Raw genomic sequence first — 10,000 nt, 5'->3', positions numbered from 1 at the left:
CGCCATCCTGACGTGGTCACCTCTAATTTGGACGTTTTATAAATTACATCTCTTCCAGTTAATTTCATAAAACATATCGTGTCAGAAGTGGGATTCGAACCCACGCCCTCATACGAGGACCAGAATACACAGATTCACGTTGTGAACGAAGGAAACTTAGCCCCTTGAGTCTGGCGCCTTAGACCGCTCGGCCACCCTGACTTGGATTCATTCAATTGGGACGTTTTATAAATTACATCTCTTCCAGTTCATTTCATAAAACATATCGTGTCAGAGTGGGATTCGAACCCACGCCCTCATACGAGGACTAGAATACACAGATTCACGTTGTGAACGAAGGAAACTGAGCCCCTTGAGTCTGGCGCCTTAGACCGCTCGGCCATCCTAACTTGGATTCATTCAATTGGGACGTTTTATAAATTAAATCTCTTCCAGTTAATTTCATAAAACATATCGTGTCAGAAGTGGGATTCGAACCCACGCCCTCATACGAGGACCAGAATACACAGATTCACGCTGTGAACAAAAGAAACTACGCCCCTTGAGTCTTGCGCCTTAGACCGCTCCGCCATCCTGACGTGGTCACTTCTAATTTGGACGTTTTATAAATTACATCTCTTCCAGTTAATTTCATCAACCACTTCGTGTCAGAAGTGGGATTCGAACCCACGCCCTCATAAGAGGACCAGAATACACAGATTCACGTTGTGAACGAAGGAAAATGAGCCCATTGAGTGTGGCGCCTTAGACCGCTCGGCCATCCTGACATGGATTCTTTCAATTGGGACGTTTTATAAATTACATATATTCTATTTAATTTCATAAAACATATCGTGTCAGAAGTGGGATTCGAACCCACGCCCTCATACGAGGACCAGAATACACAGAATCACGTTGTGAACGGAGGAAACGGAGCCCCTTGAGTCTGGCGCCTTAGACCGCTCGGCTACCCTGACTTGGATTTATTCAATTGGGACGTTTTATAAATTACATCTCTTCCAGTTAATTTCATAAAACATATCGTGTCAGAAGTGGGATGTGAACCCACGCCCTCATACGAGGACCAGAATACACAGATTCACGTTGTGAACGAAAGAAACTACGCCCCTTGAGTCTTGCGCCTTAGACCGCTCCGCCATCCTGACGTTGTCACATCTAATTTGGACGTTTTATAAATTACATCTCTTCCAGTTAATTTCATAAAACATATCGTGTCAGAAGTGGGATTCAAACCTACGCCCTCATACGAGGACCAGAATACACAGATTCACGTTGTGAACGAAGGAAACTTAGCCCCTTGAGTCTGGCGCCTTAGACCGCTCGGCCACCCTGACTTGGATTCATTCAATTGGGATGTTTTATAAATTACATCTCTTCCAGTTCATTTCATAAAACATATCGTGTCAGAAGTGGGATTCGAACCCACGCCTCCTACGAGGATCAGAATACACAGATTCACGTTGTGAACGAAGGAAACTTAGCCCCTTGAGTCTGGCGCTTTAGACCGCTCGGCCATCCTCACTTGGATTCATTCAATTGGGACATTTTATAAATTACATCTCTTCCAGTTAATTTCATAAAACATATCGTGTCAGAAGTGGGATTCGAACCCACGCCCTCATACGAGGACCAGAATACACAGATTCACGCTGTGAACAAAAGAAACTACGCCCCTTGAGTCTTGCGCCTTAGACCGCTCCGCCATCCTGACGTGGTCACTTCTAATTTGGACGTTTTATAAATTACATCTCTTCCAGTTAATTTCATCAACCACTTCGTGTCAGAAGTGGGATTCGAACCCACGCCCTCATAAGAGGACCAGAATACACAGATTCACGTTGTGAACGACGGAAACTGAGCCCCTTGAGTCTGGCGCCTTAGACCGCTCGGCCACCCTGACTTGGATTCATTCAATTGGGACGTTTTATAAATTACATCTCTTCCAGTTAATTTCATAAAACATATCGTGTCAGAAGTGGGATTTGAACCCACGCCCTCATACGAGGACCAGAATACACAGATTCACGTTGTGAACGAAAGAAACTACGCCCCTTGAGTCTTGCGCCTTAGACCGCTCCGCCATCCTGACGTTGTCACATCTAATTTGGACGTTTTATAAATTACATCTCTTCCAGTTAATTTCATAAAACATATCGTGTCAGAAGTGGGATTCAAACCCACGCCCTCATACGAGGAGCAGAATACACAGATTCACGTTGTGAACGAAGGAAACTTAGCCCCTTGAGTCTGGCGCCTTAGACCGCTCGGCCACCCTGACTTGGATTCATTCAATTGGGATGTTTTATAAATTACATCTCTTCCAGTTCATTTCATAAAACATATCGTGTCAGAAGTGGGATTCGAACCCACGCCCTCATACGAGGATCAGAATACACAGATTCACGTTGTGAACGAAGGAAACTTAGCCCCTTGAGTCTGGCGCTTTAGACCGCTCGGCCATCCTCACTTGGATTCATTCAATTGGGACGTTTTATAAATTACATCTCTTCCAGTTAATTTCATAAAACATATCGTGTCAGAAGTGGGATTCGAACCCACGCCCTCATACGAGGACCAGAATACACAGATTCACGCTGTGAACAAAAGAAACTACGCCCCTTGAGTCTTGCGCCTTAGACCGCTCCGCCATCCTGACGTGGTCACTTCTAATTTGGACGTTTTATAAATTACATCTCTTCCAGTTAATTTCATCAACCACTTTGTGTCAGAAGTGGGATTCGAACCCACGCCCTCATAAGAGGACCAGAATACACAGATTCACGTTGTGAACGAAGGAAAATGAGCCCATTGAGTGTGGCGCCTTAGACCGCTCGGCCATCCTGACATGGATTCTTTCAATTGGGACGTTTTATAAATTACATCTATTCTATTTAATTTCATAAAACATATCGTGTCAGAAGTGGGATTCGAACCCACGCCCTCATACGAGGATCAGAATACACAGATTCACGTTGTGAACGAAGGAAACTTAGCCCCTTGAGTCTGGCGCTTTAGACCGCTCGGCCATCCTCACTTGGATTCATTCAATTGGGACGTTTTATAAATTACATCTCTTCCAGTTAATTTCATAAAACATATCGTGTCAGAAGTGGGATTCGAACCCACGCCCTCATACGAGGACCAGAATACACAGATTCACGCTGTGAACAAAAGAAACTACGCCCCTTGAGTCTTGCGCCTTAGACCGCTCCGCCATCCTGACGTGGTCACTTCTAATTTGGACGTTTTATAAATTACATCTCTTCCAGTTAATTTCATCAACCACTTCGTGTCAGAAGTGGGATTCGAACCCACGCCCTCATAAGAGGACCAGAATACACAGATTCACGTTGTGAACGAAGGAAAATGAGCCCATTGAGTGTGGCGCCTTAGACCGCTCGGCCATCCTGACATGGATTCTTTCAATTGGGACGTTTTATAAATTACATCTATTCTATTTAATTTCATAAAACATATCGTGTCAGAAGTGGGATTCGAAAACACGCCCTCATACGAGGATCAGAATACACAGATTCACGCTGTGAACGAAGGAAACTTAACCCCTTGAGTCTGGCGCTTTAGACCGCTCGGCCATCCTGACATGGATTCTTTCAATTGGGACGTTTTATAAATTACATCTCTTCCAGTTAATTTCATAAAACATATCGTGTCAGAAGTGGGATGTGAACCCACGCCCTCATACGAGGACCAGAATATTCAGATTCACGTTGTGAACGAAGGAAACTTAGCCCCTTGAGTCTGGCGCTTTAGACCGCTCGGCCATCCTCACTTGGATTCATTCAATTGGGACATTTTATAAATTACATCTCTTCCAGTTAATTTCATAAAACATATCGTGTCAGAAGTGGGATTCGAACCCACGCCCTCATACGAGGACCAGAATACACAGATTCACGCTGTGAACAAAAGAAACTACGCCCCTTGAGTCTTGCGCCTTAGACCGCTCCGCCATCCTGACGTGGTCACTTCTAATTTGGACGTTTTATAAATTACATCTCTTCCAGTTAATTTCATCAACCACTTCGTGTCAGAAGTGGGATTCGAACCCACGCCCTCATAAGAGGACCAGAATACACAGATTCACGTTGTGAACGAAGGAAACTGAGCCCCTTGAGTCTGGCGCCTTAGACCGCTCGGCCACCCTGACTTGGATTCATTCAATTGGGACGTTTTATAAATTACATCTCTTCCAGTTAATTTCATAAAACATATCGTGTCAGAAGTGGGATTTGAACCCACGCCCTCATACGAGGACCAGAATACACAGATTCACGTTGTGAACGAAAGAAACTACGCCCCTTGAGTCTTGCGCCTTAGACCGCTCCGCCATCCTGACGTTGTCACATCTAATTTGGACGTTTTATAAATTACATCTCTTCCAGTTAATTTCATAAAACATATCGTGTCAGAAGTGGGATTCAAACCCACGCCCTCATACGAGGACCAGAATACACAGATTCACGTTGTGAACGAAGGAAACTTAGCCCCTTGAGTCTGGCGCCTTAGACCGCTCGGCCACCCTGACTTGGATTCATTCAATTGGGATGTTTTATAAATTACATCTCTTCCAGTTCATTTCATAAAACATCGTGTCAGAAGTGGGATTCGAACCCACGCCCTCATACGAGGACCAGAATACACAGATTCACGCTGTGAACAAAAGAAACTACGCCCCTTGAGTCTTGCGCCTTAGACCGCTCCGCCATCCTGACGTGGTCACTTCTAATTTGGACGTTTTATAAATTACATCTCTTCCAGTTAATTTCATCAACCACTTTGTGTCAGAAGTGGGATTCGAACCCACGCCCTCATAAGAGGACCAGAATACACAGATTCACGTTGTGAACAAAGGAAAATGAGCCCATTGAGTGTGGCGCCTTAGACCGCTCGGCCATCCTGACATGGATTCTTTCAATTGGGACGTTTTATAAATTACATCTATTCTATTTAATTTCATAAAACATATCGTGTCAGAAGTGGGATTCGAACCCACGCCCTCATACGAGGATCAGAATACACAGATTCACGTTGTGAACGAAGTAAACTTAGCCCCTTGAGTCTGGCGCTTTAGACCGCTCGGCCATCCTCACTTGGATTCATTCAATTGGGACGTTTTATAAATTACATCTCTTCCAGTTAATTTCATAAAACATATCGTGTCAGAAGTGGGATTCGAACCCACGCCCTCATACGAGGACCAGAATACACAGATTCACGCTGTGAACAAAAGAAACTACGCCCCTTGAGTCTTGCGCCTTAGACCGCTCCGCCATCCTGACGTTGTCACATCTAATTTGGACGTTTTATAAATTACATCTCTTCCAGTTAATTTCATAAAACATATCGTGTCAGAAGTGGGATTCAAACCTACGCCCTCATACGAGGACCAGAATACACAGATTCACGTTGTGAACGAAGGAAACTTAGCCCCTTGAGTCTGGCGCCTTAGACCGCTCGGCCACCCTGACTTGGATTCATTCAATTGGGACGTTTTATAAATTACATCTCTTCCAGTTAATTTCATAAAACATATCGTGTCAGAAGTGGGATTCAAACCTACGCCCTCATACGAGGACCAGAATACACAGATTCACGTTGTGAACGAAGGAAACTTAGCCCCTTGAGTCTGGCGCCTTAGACCGCTCGGCCACCCTGACTTGGATTCATTCAATTGGGATGTTTTATAAATTACATCTCTTCCAGTTCATTTCATAAAACATATCGTGTCAGAAGTGGGATTCGAACCCACGCCCTCATACGAGGACCAGAATACACAGATTCACGCTGTGAACAAAAGAAACTACGCCCCTTGAGTCTTGCGCCTTAGACCGCTCCGCCATCCTGACGTGGTCACTTCTAATTTGGACGTTTTATAAATTACATCTCTTCCAGTTAATTTCATCAACCACTTCGTGTCAGAAGTGGGATTCGAACCCACGCCCTCATAAGAGGACCAGAATACACAGATTCACGTTGTGAACGAAGGAAACTGAGCCCCTTGAGTCTGGCGCCTTAGACCGCTCGGCCACCCTGACTTGGATTCATTCAATTGGGACGTTTTATAAATTACATCTCTTCCAGTTAATTTCATAAAACATATCGTGTCAGAAGTGGGATTTGAACCCACGCCCTCATACGAGGACCAGAATACACAGATTCACGTTGTGAACGAAAGAAACTACGCCCCTTGAGTCTTGCGCCTTAGACCGCTCCGCCATCCTGACGTTGTCACATCTAATTTGGACGTTTTATAAATTACATCTCTTCCAGTTAATTTCATAAAACATATCGTGTCAGAAGTGGGATTCAAACCAACGCCCTCATACGAGGACCAGAATACACAGATTCACGTTGTGAACGAAGGAAACTTAGACCCTTGAGTCTGGCGCCTTAGACCGCTCGGCCACCCTGACTTGGATTCATTCAATTGGGATGTTTTATAAATTACATCTCTTCCAGTTCATTTCATAAAACATATCGTGTCAGAAGTGGGATTCGAACCCACGCCCTCATACGAGGACCAGAATACACAGATTCACGCTGTGAACAAAAGAAACTACGCCCCTTGAGTCTTGCGCCTTAGACCGCTCCGCCATCCTGACGTGGTCACTTCTAATTTGGACGTTTTATAAATTACATCTCTTCCAGTTAATTTCATCAACCACTTCGTGTCAGAAGTGGGATTCGAACCCACGCCCTCATAAGAGGACCAGAATACACAGATTCACGTTGTGAACGAAGGAAAATGAGCCCATTGAGTGTGGCGCCTTAGACCGCTCGGCCATCCTGACATGGATTCTTTCAATTGGGACGTTTTATAAATTACATCTATTCTATTTAATTTCATAAAACTTATCGTGTCAGAAGTGGGATTCGAACCCACGCCCTCATACGAGGACCAGAATACACAGATTCACGTTGTGAACGAAGGAAACGGAGCCCCTTGAGTCTGGCGCCTTAGACCGCTCGGCCACCCTGACTTGGGTTTATTCAATTGGGACGTTTTATAAATTACATCTCTTCCAGTTAATTTCATAAAACATATCGTGTCAGAAGTGGGATTTGAACCCACGCCCTCATACGAGGACCAGAATACACAGATTCACGTTGTGAACGAAAGAAACTACGCCCCTTGACTCTTGCGCCTTAGACCGCTCCGCCATCCTGACGTGGTCACCTCTAATTTGGACGTTTTATAAATTACATCTCTTCCAGTTAATTTCATAAAACATATCGTGTCAGAAGTGAGATTCGAACCAACGCCCTCATACGAGGACCAGAATACACAGATTCACGTTGTGAACGAAAGAAACTGAGCCCCTTGAGTCTGGCGCCTTAGACCGCTCGGCCATCCTGACATGGATTTTTTCAATTGGGACGTTTTATAAATTACATCTATTCTAGTTAATTTCATAAAACATCCTGTCAGAAGTGGGATTCGAACCCACGCCCTCATAAGATGACCAGAATACACAGATTCACGTTGTGAACGAAAGAAACTGAGCCCCTTGAGTCTGGCGCCTTAGACCGCTCGGCCACCCTGACTTGGATTCATTCAATTAGGACGTTTTATAAATTACATCTCTTCCAGTTTATTTCATAAAACATATCGTGTCAGAAGTGGGATTTGAACCCACGCCCTCATACGAGGACCAGAATACACAGATTCACGTTGTGAACGAAGGAAACTGAGCCCCTTGAGTCTGGCGCCTTAGACCGCTCGGCCACCCTGACTTGGATTCATTCAATTGGGACGTTTTATAAATTACATCTCTTCCAGTTAATTTCATAAAACATATCGTGTCAGAAGTGGGATTCAAACCTACGCCCTCATACGAGGACCAGAATACACAGATTCACGTTGTGAACGAAGGAAACTTAGCCCCTTGAGTCTGGCGCCTTAGACCGCTCGGCCACCCTGACTTGGATTCATTCAATTGGGATGTTTTATAAATTACATCTCTTCCAGTTCATTTCATAAAACATATCGTGTCAGAAGTGGGATTCGAACCCACGCCCTCATACGAGGACCAGAATACACAGATTCACGCTGTGAACAAAAGAAACTACGCCCCTTGAGTCTTGCGCCTTAGACCGCTCCGCCATCCTGACGTGGTCACTTCTAATTTGGACGTTTTATAAATTACATCTCTTCCAGTTAATTTCATCAACCACTTCGTGTCAGAAGTGGGATTCGAACCCACGCCCTCATAAGAGGACCAGAATACACAGATTCACGTTGTGAACGAAGGAAACTGAGCCCCTTGAGTCTGGCGCCTTAGACCGCTCGGCCACCCTGACTTGGATTCATTCAATTGGGACGTTTTATAAATTACATCTCTTCCAGTTAATTTCATAAAACATATCGTGTCAGAAGTGGGATTTGAACCCACGCCCTCATACGAGGACCAGAATACACAGATTCACGTTGTGAACGAAAGAAACTACGCCCCTTGAGTCTTGCGCCTTAGACCGCTCCGCCATCCTGACGTTGTCACATCTAATTTGGACGTTTTATAAATTACATCTCTTCCAGTTAATTTCATAAAACATATCGTGTCAGAAGTGGGATTCAAACCAACGCCCTCATACGAGGACCAGAATACACAGATTCACGTTGTGAACGAAGGAAACTTAGACCCTTGAGTCTGGCGCCTTAGACCGCTCGGCCACCCTGACTTGGATTCATTCAATTGGGATGTTTTATAAATTACATCTCTTCCAGTTCATTTCATAAAACATATCGTGTCAGAAGTGGGATTCGAACCCACGCCCTCATACGAGGACCAGAATACACAGATTCACGCTGTGAACAAAAGAAACTACGCCCCTTGAGTCTTGCGCCTTAGACCGCTCCGCCATCCTGACGTGGTCACTTCCAATTTGGACGTTTTATAAATTACATCTCTTCCAGTTAATTTCATCAACCACTTCGTGTCAGAAGTGGGATTCGAACCCACGCCCTCATAAGAGGACCAGAATACACAGATTCACGTTGTGAACGAAGGAAAATGAGCCCATTGAGTGTGGCGCCTTAGACCGCTCGGCCATCCTGACATGGATTCTTTCAATTGGGACGTTTTATAAATTACATCTATTCTATTTAATTTCATAAAACATATCGTGTCAGAAGTGGGATTTGAACCCACGCCCTCATACGAGGACCAGAATACACAGATTCACGTTGTGAACGAAAGAAACTACGCCCCTTGAGTCTTGCGCCTTAGACCGCTCCGCCATCCTGACGTTGTCACATCTAATTTGGACGTTTTATAAATTACATCTCTTCCAGTTAATTTCATAAAACATATCGTGTCAGAAGTGGGATTCAAACCAACGCCCTCATACGAGGACCAGAATACACAGATTCACGTTGTGAACGAAGGAAACTTAGACCCTTGAGTCTGGCGCCTTAGACCGCTCGGCCACCCTGACTTGGATTCATTCAATTGGGATGTTTTATAAATTACATCTCTTCCAGTTCATTTCATAAAACATATCGTGTCAGAAGTGGGATTCGAACCCACGCCCTCATACGAGGACCAGAATACACAGATTCACGCTGTGAACAAAAGAAACTACGCCCCTTGAGTCTTGCGCCTTAGACCGCTCCGCCATCCTGACGTGGTCACTTCTAATTTGGACGTTTTATAAATTACATCTCTTCCAGTTAATTTCATCAACCACTTCGTGTCAGAAGTGGGATTCGAACCCACGCCCTCATAAGAGGACCAGAATACACAGATTCACGTTGTGAACGAAGGAAAATGAGCCCATTGAGTGTGGCGCCTTAGACCGCTCGGCCATCCTGACATGGATTCTTTCAATTGGGACGTTTTATAAATTACATCTATTCTATTTAATTTCATAAAACATATCGTGTCAGAAGTGGGATTCGAACCCACGCCCTCATACGAGGACCAGAATACACAGATTCACGTTGTGAACGAAGGAAACGGAGCCCCTTGAGTCTGGCGCC

General features: G+C 44.6%; 9 non-coding genes across 9 annotated transcripts in view; all 9 read right to left on the bottom strand.

The window, feature by feature from the left end:
• Nucleotides 1–79: 79 nt before the first annotated feature.
• On the bottom strand, nt 80–201 carry TRNAL-CAA (transfer RNA leucine (anticodon CAA)). The gene is made up of 2 exons: nt 164–201; nt 80–125 (listed from the first exon to the last, which is right to left on the bottom strand). It is a non-coding gene; the product is annotated as a tRNA-Leu (tRNA).
• Nucleotides 202–834: 633 nt separating this feature from the next.
• TRNAL-CAA (transfer RNA leucine (anticodon CAA)) lies at nt 835–956 on the bottom strand. The gene is made up of 2 exons: nt 919–956; nt 835–880 (listed from the first exon to the last, which is right to left on the bottom strand). It is a non-coding gene; the product is annotated as a tRNA-Leu (tRNA).
• An 822-nt stretch (nt 957–1,778) lies between these two features.
• TRNAL-CAA (transfer RNA leucine (anticodon CAA)) lies at nt 1,779–1,900 on the bottom strand. The gene is made up of 2 exons: nt 1,863–1,900; nt 1,779–1,824 (listed from the first exon to the last, which is right to left on the bottom strand). It is a non-coding gene; the product is annotated as a tRNA-Leu (tRNA).
• A 2,146-nt stretch (nt 1,901–4,046) lies between these two features.
• On the bottom strand, nt 4,047–4,168 carry TRNAL-CAA (transfer RNA leucine (anticodon CAA)). The gene is made up of 2 exons: nt 4,131–4,168; nt 4,047–4,092 (listed from the first exon to the last, which is right to left on the bottom strand). It is a non-coding gene; the product is annotated as a tRNA-Leu (tRNA).
• Nucleotides 4,169–5,934: 1,766 nt separating this feature from the next.
• TRNAL-CAA (transfer RNA leucine (anticodon CAA)) lies at nt 5,935–6,056 on the bottom strand. Its single transcript has 2 exons — nt 6,019–6,056; nt 5,935–5,980 (listed from the first exon to the last, which is right to left on the bottom strand). It is a non-coding gene; the product is annotated as a tRNA-Leu (tRNA).
• Nucleotides 6,057–6,879: 823 nt separating this feature from the next.
• Nucleotides 6,880–7,001, bottom strand: TRNAL-CAA (transfer RNA leucine (anticodon CAA)). The gene is made up of 2 exons: nt 6,964–7,001; nt 6,880–6,925 (listed from the first exon to the last, which is right to left on the bottom strand). It is a non-coding gene; the product is annotated as a tRNA-Leu (tRNA).
• A 632-nt stretch (nt 7,002–7,633) lies between these two features.
• TRNAL-CAA (transfer RNA leucine (anticodon CAA)) lies at nt 7,634–7,755 on the bottom strand. The gene is made up of 2 exons: nt 7,718–7,755; nt 7,634–7,679 (listed from the first exon to the last, which is right to left on the bottom strand). It is a non-coding gene; the product is annotated as a tRNA-Leu (tRNA).
• Nucleotides 7,756–8,200: 445 nt separating this feature from the next.
• On the bottom strand, nt 8,201–8,322 carry TRNAL-CAA (transfer RNA leucine (anticodon CAA)). The gene is made up of 2 exons: nt 8,285–8,322; nt 8,201–8,246 (listed from the first exon to the last, which is right to left on the bottom strand). It is a non-coding gene; the product is annotated as a tRNA-Leu (tRNA).
• A 1,579-nt stretch (nt 8,323–9,901) lies between these two features.
• TRNAL-CAA (transfer RNA leucine (anticodon CAA)) overlaps nt 9,902–10,000 on the bottom strand; it is a 122-nt gene continuing 23 nt past the window's right edge. Inside the window, exons 1-2 of the tRNA in view lie at nt 9,986–10,000; nt 9,902–9,947 (exon numbers count right to left, since the gene is read on the bottom strand). The exon at nt 9,986–10,000 is cut by the window's right edge and continues 23 nt beyond it. This is a non-coding gene — a tRNA (tRNA-Leu). The remainder of the gene's footprint in view (nt 9,948–9,985) is intronic.

The sequence above is a fragment of the Phalangium opilio genome, unplaced genomic scaffold (genome assembly GCF_054372755.1).
Source record: "Phalangium opilio isolate 3A_F unplaced genomic scaffold, DU_Popi_V2 ptg000090l_1, whole genome shotgun sequence".
NCBI lineage: Eukaryota > Metazoa > Arthropoda > Arachnida > Opiliones > Phalangiidae > Phalangium > Phalangium opilio.
This window is presented reverse-complemented; position numbering and strand designations above follow the sequence as displayed.